Source organism: Dromiciops gliroides, chromosome 3, assembly GCF_019393635.1.
Source record: "Dromiciops gliroides isolate mDroGli1 chromosome 3, mDroGli1.pri, whole genome shotgun sequence".
Lineage (NCBI taxonomy): Eukaryota > Metazoa > Chordata > Mammalia > Microbiotheria > Microbiotheriidae > Dromiciops > Dromiciops gliroides.
Genome location: NC_057863.1, coordinates 582,966,387 through 582,976,307, shown reverse-complemented (window position 1 = coordinate 582,976,307; position 9,921 = coordinate 582,966,387). Strand labels below are relative to the sequence as shown.

Genomic DNA, 9,921 nt, shown 5'->3' with positions numbered 1-9,921 from the left:
GACAGAAACTAGGTATAGACCAACATCTCACATTGTATAACAAGATAAAGTCAAAATGGGTACATGATTTAGACACATAAGATACCATGGGCAAATTAGGGGAGCATGGAATACCAAAAAGTAAAGGAGAGCATTATGAAGTGAAAAATTGATAATTTTATCATATTATTTTTTTTAAATTTATACAAGCAAAACCAATGCATCCAAAATTAGAAGGAAATCAGAAATCATGTGTGTGTGTATGTGTGTGTGTATGGGGGAGGGTTATAGCACAGTTAATAAAGGTCTTATTTCTCAAATATATAGAAAATTGAGTCAAATTTATAAGAATACAAGTCACTCCCCAACTGATAAATGGCTAAAATATATGAACATCCAGTTTTCATCTGAAAAAAAAATGCTGTCACTTTTGATTAGAGTTATGCACACAATAACTCTGAGGTATCACCTTACATGTATCGTATTGGCCAATATGAAAGAAAAGGAAACTGATAAATGATGAAGGGATGTGACAAAAATTGGGAAAGAAAACATTTACTTTTGGTGGAGTTGTGAACTAAGCCAACCATTCTGAAGAACAATTTGCAACTATGCCCAGTTTAATCCAGAGATATCACTATTAGGTCTGTATTCCAAATGATTTTTTTAAAGGGGGAAAGGATATATATGTACAAAAATATGTATAACAGTTCTTTTTGTGGTGGCATTGAATTGGAAGTTGAGGGCATGTCCATCAATTGGGGAATGGCTGAAAAGTTGTGGTTTATAATTTTGATGGAACACTATTATGCGATAAGAAAAGATAAGCAGGTTTCAGAAAAACCTGTGAAGATATTAATTGATTCAAAGTGAAATGAGCAGAACCAGAAGGATATTGTACACAGTAACAACAATAACACATGATGATCAACTGTGAATGACTGAACTATTTGCAACAATACAATGATCCAGACAATTCCAAAGAACTCATGAAAAATATTTCCCACCTCCAGAGAAAGAACTGATCTAGTGTGAATGCAGGTCAAAGCATACTATGTTTCACTTTATTTTTTGGGGTCTGTTTCCTTTTATAATATGACTAACATGGAAATAATTTTTTGCATAATTGCACATTAATAATCTACATCAAATTGCTTACCATCTCAGGGATATGTTAGAGAAAGGAAAGAGAAAGAGAATTTCAAACTCATCTTTTAAATGAGCATTAAAATTTAAATGCATGTTAAAAATAAAATATTGTTTCAAAAATTTTTTAAAAATTTCTCTGTCATAAATCTATTATGAGATTTCATGGTATAGCAAAGTACTTACAACATCAGTGATATGAGGAATCTACTTAGACTTCATACTTTCATCAATGCCTACACATAGACAAATAAACACGCAGAAAGAGAGACTGTGTTTCAATCATTATGTTATTATGGAAAGACTTTGTATAATCAATCAAATGCACTATGTAGAAAGGCTGGCATTAAGTCTTTCTTTTTCTTCATCTAGATATGTAATGGTTGGTCATTTGAGTAATGGTACCAATGATATATTTTGTAGCTAGTATTCTGTTACATTTTTTTATAATGGGGGAAGTACTGGTACCAAATAACATTATCATCTGATTTTTCATATTTTCTAAAATTCTATTAACAGATGCTTCAGTGTCTTAAGTAAGAGTCACCCAGACATTTCTTTAGACTTTACTTCAATACCTCCTCAGGTAGAGGTAACTAGAAGTTCTCAAAACCTATTCTATTGTCATAAAAACTTTGGTAAATCCAAATTGAAAAGACTTCAAATGCATTCCTGGAAATGTACTGTATATCTGTCTTCCAGAGATCAACATAAAAGCCATCAGCAGATTGTCCTAAGGATGAAGGAAGGTTTTTTGTTTGTTTGATTGATTGATTTTTAAATGGTTACTTTCTAAGATGATTTAACACATTTTAGAGATGTTGGGATCTGCATCAGTATAAGAACAGATATACCAGAAATAATTACAGAATCTCTAAACATTTATGTATTACCTAATAAATTTAACCCAGGCCTACCATACTAGTTTACTGCCATCTCAATACATATGCCTGTCACCTAAATCTTCTATCCAATTCTAGCTTTAAGAATGGTATTAAAATCAAAGCCAGTAGGCAAAGCCAAGATGGCAGAGGAAAGGCAGTGAGCTCTCAAGCTCATGACACCATTGCTCAAAAAAACATCCAAATAATGCCAGAGGAAAATGCCCAGAGCAGCAAAACTCACAGAAGAATGTACTGAAATCATCTTCTAACCAAGAACGGCTTGGAAGGTCAGAAGGAGGGAGTTGCTGTGCTAATACAAGAGTCAAGCCCAATCCCACAGTCACCCTGACACAGATCCAGTCCAAAGAAGGCCTCACCAGAAAAGCAGACCCCCAGAGCCTCTGAATCAGCTAAAGTGACAGTATCGTCTGGAACTAAGCTCACAGTCTGGTGAGTGGGCTGAGCCCTGGGCAGGGGGGAGACTACAGGGGTCTATACTGGTGCTGAGGCAGAAGTTGGATTTTTCACCCCTGCTGAGAACCAGGAGGTAGGCTTGAGTAGCAGAGACCCAGGTGGGGGAGGGGCACAGGCTCATCAGAGCTAACAACCACAACACACAAAGTTGGTTGATTAGTAAGTTGGTCTGGGGTCATCTACAGACCAGGGCACAGGCCAGGTGAGTGAAGAACCTGATCCTCCTTAAATCATACCACCTGGGACTTCTGAAGCTTGGGATACTGCAGCCTGGAAACAGTGCCCCACTTTAAGGAGCTAAAAGTCTTGTAAAAGAAAGGCAAGATGAGCTGACAGAGAAAGGTGAGGACCATAGAAAGTTTCTTCAGTAACAAGGAAGACCAAGGGGGCACCCCCAGAGGAAGATGTCAACATCAGGGCCCTTATATCTAAAGCTTCCAAGAAAAATATGAATTGGTCTCAGGCCATAGAGGTGCTCAAAAAGGACTTTGAAGATAAAGTTAGAGAGGTAGAGGAAAAAATGGAAAGAGAAATGAAGGTGATGCAGGAAAGACATGAGAAAAAAGTCAACAGCTTGAAAAGTCAAATTGGCCAAATGGAAAAGGAGGAACAAAAGCTCTTTGATGAAAATAATTGCCTAAGAATGAGGATTGAACAAATGGAAGCCAGTGACTTTATGAGAAACCAAGACACAATAAAGCAAATCCAAATGAATAAAAAAATAGAGGGCAATGTGAAGTATCTTCTGGGAAAAACTGCTGACCTGGAAAATAGGTTCAGGAGAGATAATTTGAAAATTATTGGTCTACCTGAAAACCATGATCAAGGAAAGAGCTTAGACATCATCTTCCAAGATATTCTCAGGGAAAACTGCCCTGAAATTCTAGAAGAAGAAGCTAAAATAGAAATTGAAAGAATCCACCAATCACCTCCAGAAAGAGATCCCAAAAGGAAAACTTCTAGGAATATTATAGCCAAATTCCAGAGCTCTCAGGTCAAGAAGAAAATATTGCAAGCTGCCAAAAAGAAAGAATTCAAGTACTGTGGAGTCCCAGTCAGGATAGCACAAGATCTAGCAGCTTCTACATTAAAGGACAAGAGGGCATGCAATATGATATCACAGAGGACAAAGGAAATGCGATTACCTACCCAGAATCACCTACCCAGCAAAACTCAGCATAATCTTTCAGCGGAAAAAATGGACTTTAATGAAAAAGAAGACTTTCAGATATTTGTGATGAAAAGATCTGAACTGAATAGCAAATTTGACTTTCAAATACAAGACCCTAGAGAACCATAAAAAAATTGGAGTTGGGGGACATACCTAGGGTCGTACAGTGGGTGATTGTCTTGTGTCTGAGGCCGGGATTTGGCTTGGATTCCCTTGGGTTCAGGGGTGATGCTTTGTCCACTGTGTCACCTAGCTAGGGGATGGCATCTTTAGGGTTAAATTGAGGGGTGAAGGGAATGTACTGGGGGAGGGGGAAGGGCAGAGGTGAAATCCTACATGAAAGAAACAGGAAAAGACTTATGGAGTGGGGGAAGAAATGGGAGAGGAGCAGGTCAGTAAATGAATTTTACACTCATCAGAAAAGGCTCAAAGACCTTAAACTCATCAGAGCTGCCTCAAGGAGGGACTAACACACACACCAACTGGGTGGAGTAACCTATTTAATCTGGGCAGTAAATGAGCCTAACACTCATCAGAAATGGCTCAAAGACCTCAATCTCATTAGAATTGGTTCAAGGAGGGAATAATGTACACACTCAATTGGGTGGAGTAATCTCTCTAACCCTGCAGGAAAATAGGAGGGGAAGGGGATAGAGAGGGCTGGAGGAGGGGCAGCTCTCTCTTCACCAGCACCATGCCTGCCCTCAGCCCGCTCGCGAAGCCCAAAATCGTCAAGAAGAGGACTAAGAAGTTCATTCGTCATCAGTCAGACCGATATGTCACGATCAAGAGAAACTGGTGTAAACCAAGAGGCATTGACAACAGAGTGCGAAGATGATTCAAGGGCCAGATCTTGATGTCCAATATTGGTTATGGAAGCAATAAGAAGACAAAACACATGTTACCTAGTGGATTCAGGAAGTTTCTGGTGCACACCGTCAAAGAGCTAGAAGTGCTGCTGATGTGTAACAAATCTTACTGTGCTGAAATTGCTCACAATGTTTCCTCGAAGAATTGGAAAGTCTTAGTTGAGAAAGCAGCTCAGCTAGCCATCAAGATTACCAATCCAAACACTAGACTGAGGAGTGAAGAAAATGAGTAAAACTTTGTGCATTTTTATTTGTGTTAAATAAACCACCAATGACAAAAAAAAAAGAGAGAGAGAGAGGGACAAAAGAAGGAAAGGAAGAGTGGGGTAGGGGACAGAAAGAAGCAAATTCCTTTGGAATAGTGATAGGATGAAAGATGATGGATAATAGAATAAATATTATGGGGAAGGGAATAGGATGGAAGGGAAACAGTTAACAACAGTAATCATGAAAAAGAGAAGAGGGGGAAAAATTGTACAAAAAATATTTATAGCAACTCTTGGTGGAGGCTAAGAATGGAGAATCAAGGGAATGTCCATCAATTGAGAAATTATGGAAAAAGCTGTGTTATATGATTGTAGTGGAATGGTCTTGTGCTATAGGAAATGACAAGCAGGATGATCCCTGAAAAACCTGGAAAGACTAATGAACATTGATGTATAGTGAAGTGAACAGAGCTGGGAGGACATTGTGCATAGTGACAGTAGTATTGTTCAATGAGCAATTGTGAATGACTTAACTACTCTCAGCAATGCAATGATCCAAGACAATCCCAAGAAACGAATGAGGAAGCTTACTATGCACCCCCATAGAAAGAACTGATAAAAAGAACCCTTGTGAATTGTACATATGTAACGTGGTTGCGATCTTGTGGAGGGGGAGGAAAGGGAGGGAGGGAGAGAGAAAAATTTGGAACTGTAAATCTTATGAAAATTAATGTTGAAAACTACCATTACATGTAACTAGAAAAAAATAAAATAAATGTTTGTTGCTTAAAAAAAAATCAAAGCCAGTAGAATGACTACAGCAATGATGAAAACAACCTTGTTGGTAAGGACTAAAATGTACTAGAGAGTATTGCAGATAGCCCATAGCGATCATACATCATAGCCATAAGAACAGTTGATTCTGTGCTAGTGAATGAAGAATATCTGAATAAGGCAACCTCCAAAGTTAATTTCCCTTAGAGTGAACTAGAAGATACCCAGGATCTTAGGGATGGTGGATGTATATAAACATGGGTTAATAATGGACAGAGTGGCCAGTAAAGGGAACATGGACTGATGAAGACTTTGGTCAGTCTTGGTGGCACACAAGATTCAGATCAACAGCACTCTCCTAGATTAGATTTCAAAGCTTCCACATTGTTTGCTTGCATAACAATAGAAATCTATTTATATATCATAGGCAGAAAAAACTAGGAGTCCTCTTTGTAGACAAGTCCATCCTCCTGGAAATATCAGCACTACAAATTCAACCATGGTACTTCTTGATGGACAATTTATGTTGAAGGTCACATGTAATGGATTATAGGTCAGTAAGATATTATTTTGGTTGAAAAGTTGTGGTATATGATTGTGATAGAATACTACTGTAGTATAAGACATGATGAACTTGATCATAGAAATATATGGATAGACGCATGAAACAATGAAGAGTAAAATAAGCAGAACTAAGAGAACATTGTATACAGTAACAAAAATATTTTTAAAAACATATGAAATAAAACACTATCTGCATCCAGAGAAGGAACTGATAAATAAAATTATGTGTAGAATTATACATATATACAGGCATATACATATCTGTGTTTAATGGTAAACATCTCTAGGGTTGGGAGGAGGAAGAAAAAAAAGGAAAAAATCACATGATAATTTTATTATATATTAAAAAGGAATAGCAAGTTATGCATTTAAAATTTGCATTTTCATGTGTAAGCAGCTTTTTAATTATACAATGTTATAGAAATATTTGTTTTATTTGGTAAATTAAAATTATTTTAAAAATTAAAAAGAGGGGTCTCAGCAGGGTGAGCCTGTCTGAAAGCAATTTTCAAACTCAGTAATAAACTTTGTTAATGGTAAACACAGGCTATTCCATACATGTACATGGTCAATTTGTTAATTCATTCTGGTTATAGACCAGTCTTTGTAACCATAGGCAGATATAAAGAAAACCATCAAGAATAGGGTATTGATTCATGGACATTTGGTACTCTTCTAGTAAAATGTAAGCTGACTGAGGCCATGCTAATTTGGGAAGTCATATATGAGACAGCTATGAAATTCAGTCTCAGCCAGCACTATTGATCCAAAGGTAGTGTGTGAATTTTCTTTCAGGTCCATTGCCAAACAGTGGTGCTGAAAGCAGAAGTACTAGCCATTTATAATATGTCATGAACAATGTTCTTGTGATAACTCACTAGGGAATTAATAGGGAATGTAAGTTAGTAGTGGTGATGGTGGTAGTGGTGGTGGTGATATTAGTAGTCATAGTAATAATTAGCATTTATATAATGCTTTAAGGTTTACAAGGTGATATATAAATATTATCTCATTTGACATTCACAAGAACCTTGGGAGATAGGTACATTATCCTAATTTTATACATTTTACAGAGGAAACCGAAACAGAGAGGTTAAGTAATATTGGTGATAACATATGTTATAAAGGCCAGTGCTTATGCTCTCAGTACCATTCTTTGGTGATGGGCCAGAGAGCAAATTTAAGTGCTATTTTTTGGATCAGCAGTCCTAGCCTAGACTTCATTTCACAGCTAACTCATCTCCTGGTTCCCTATTTAGTAAAAGCTTTGTGTGGGTACAAGTCATGAACTCAGAACAAGGAGATCTGTGAACAGCCAAACACACTGGTGTGGAAAACCAAGGCAAATACATTGGTTGACACAACCACAAGACATCTTCCAAGCAACAATCCACTCAATCTCACAAAAAAACAGTCCACTTAGCACTAAAGCTATAACTTACCACTCTACCAACTCCATTGGAGTAAATAGCAATGAGAATCTGAATTGACCAAATGACTGGTACTCCAGTGCCTTTCCTAGAATAAAAAACCCTTAAAGACCCTGGCAGAAATGATGGTGCAAATAGTAGCACCAGATGTTAACCACTTCCTCAGTGGCAAAAGCTATTTGTAACATCCCCTCCAATTTGCTCAATACACTTATTATTTCATTGCCCTATGTATTCCAAGAGGACTTATAAATATTGACTTGGTTTAACTTTTTTCCCTTTAACCCCAAAGTGTTAGGCCTTCTGCAATACAGGACCCATTGTTTATTTGGGGGAGAATGTCTTCAACACCCGCTCCCTGATTTGTTTGGTCCTAACCCCATAGATAACAGGATTGAGGGCAGGTGGAACAACCACGTACAGATTGGCCAAAAGGATATGAATGTAGCAGGGTACATTGCGACCAAAACAATGGGTCATGAAAGAGAAAAATGCAGGTGTGTAGAAGGCCAACATGACACAAACATGAGAACCGCAGGTACTGAGGGCCTTGAGTCGGGCATCTCTAGAAGGAAGGTGGAAAACAGCCCTCAGGATTTAGACATAGGAGACCACAATTGCCACAATGTCAAAGACAAGGATGGATATAGCACCCAGACCATAAATAATGTTGACTTTGATGCTGGCACAGGCCAGGCGGGCAATGCCCATGTGCTCACAGTATGTATGAGGGATGATGTGGTGTCCACAGAAGGGCAATCACAGAATGAGTAGAACAAATGGGATAGCCACAGATAATGGTCTCAAGGCTATGGCTGTTGCAATGATGGACACCACTTTATTGGTGAGCACTAGTGTATAGCGGAGAGGATTGCAAATTGCCACATAACGGTCATAGGCCATGGCCAGGAGTACAGCTGACTCCATACCAGTAAACAGGTGGATGAAGAACATCTGAGTGACACAGCCAAGGAAGCTAATCTTTGTCAGGTTGCACCAGAAGATACCCAACATCTTGGGGATGGTGGATGTGGATAGGCCCAGGTCAATAGAGGACAGAATGGCCAGGAAATAGAACATGGGGTGGTGGAGATTCTGATCACTCCGAATTACAGTCAGGATGGTGAGATTCCCTAAAAGGGCAGTCAGATACACAAGACAGAAGGGGAAGCCAATCCAGACATGTATGTCTTCTAGTCCTGGGATTCCAAGCAGGAGGAATGAGGTAGGGTGGAACTGGGTATTATTCAGATTGGACATCCTTTCGGGGCCCACATATGACTTCAACCATCAAAGATTCAACCTCATTACACGAGAGATTCCACTCCAGTATATCATACTTCTCTGGTGGACTATGGGTACATAGCATTAACATATCATATTTTGCCTTCTGTAAAAATATTTTAAAGTAATTAATTATACTGAAGAATGGAAAATAAAATAGAAATGTATTTCATTATGTTGATTAATTATCCTTCCCTTTGCAGCACAACATTAACTTTGCAGTGAATTTTAATCATTGCTTGATTCTTAAATCCAAGGCTAGCTTTATATAGGGTCAGGGTGAGCAGCCATGTGAAATATGATTTGAAGGACCCCAGTGAAAATATCAAAAGTATCCCTGTCCCCTCTATGCTCCTCATGGAATGGCAGGATGTTCATTCTCAACTTGAATATCATGGAAATATAAATTTCCTCCCTTCCCTTTTTTTTTTTTTTTTTTGCAGGGCAATGAGGGTTAAGTCACCTGCACAGGGTCACACAGCTAGTAAGTATCAAACGTCTGAGGCCGGATTTGAACTCAGGTCCTCCTGAATCCAGGGCCAGTGCTCTATCCACTGCGCCACCTAGCTGCCCCTCTGACTTCTCTTGAATTCAAAAGTCACTTTCACTCAATAAATCAATCAGCAAGCCTTTTTTAAACATCCATTATGTTCCATGCATTGTGCTAGGTGACAAGGATACAAGGACAAAGAATAAAACTATTCCCACTACCAGAGAAATTACATTCAAATGAGGGAGACAAATGCATTTATAAAACTATACAGGATAGGGGCAGCTAAGTGGTGCAGTGGATAAAGCATTGGCCCTGGATTCAGGAGGATCTGAGTTCAAAGCTGGCCTCAGACACTTAACACTTACTAGCTGTGTGACCCTGGGCAAGTCACTTAATCCCCATTGCCTCTCAAAAAAAAAAAATTTAAAAAAAAACTATACAGGATAAATATTGTAACGATTAGAATAACGCCACCTGCTGGATACTTACTGTAGAAGAGTTCTGCCCATGAAGCGAAGGTCTTTGAGGGCAAGACCAGGAGCCTTTTCTTTGGCGGGAGGAAGTGACGCGGACTAGTGGGAGGAGGAAGGAAGAGACTGGCGCTGACTCTGGGGCTCTTTCCTGAGGACACTGGCGGAGAAGGGAGC

The 9,921-nt window shown here is 38.7% G+C and overlaps 2 pseudogenes; one reads left to right on the top strand and one right to left on the bottom strand.

Moving 5' to 3' along the window:
• Positions 1–4,348: 4,348 nt before the first annotated feature.
• LOC122751064 lies at positions 4,349–4,756 on the top strand (annotated as a pseudogene).
• A 3,065-nt stretch (positions 4,757–7,821) lies between these two features.
• On the bottom strand, positions 7,822–8,757 carry LOC122749512 (annotated as a pseudogene).
• Between the last annotated feature and the right edge of the window lie 1,164 nt (positions 8,758–9,921).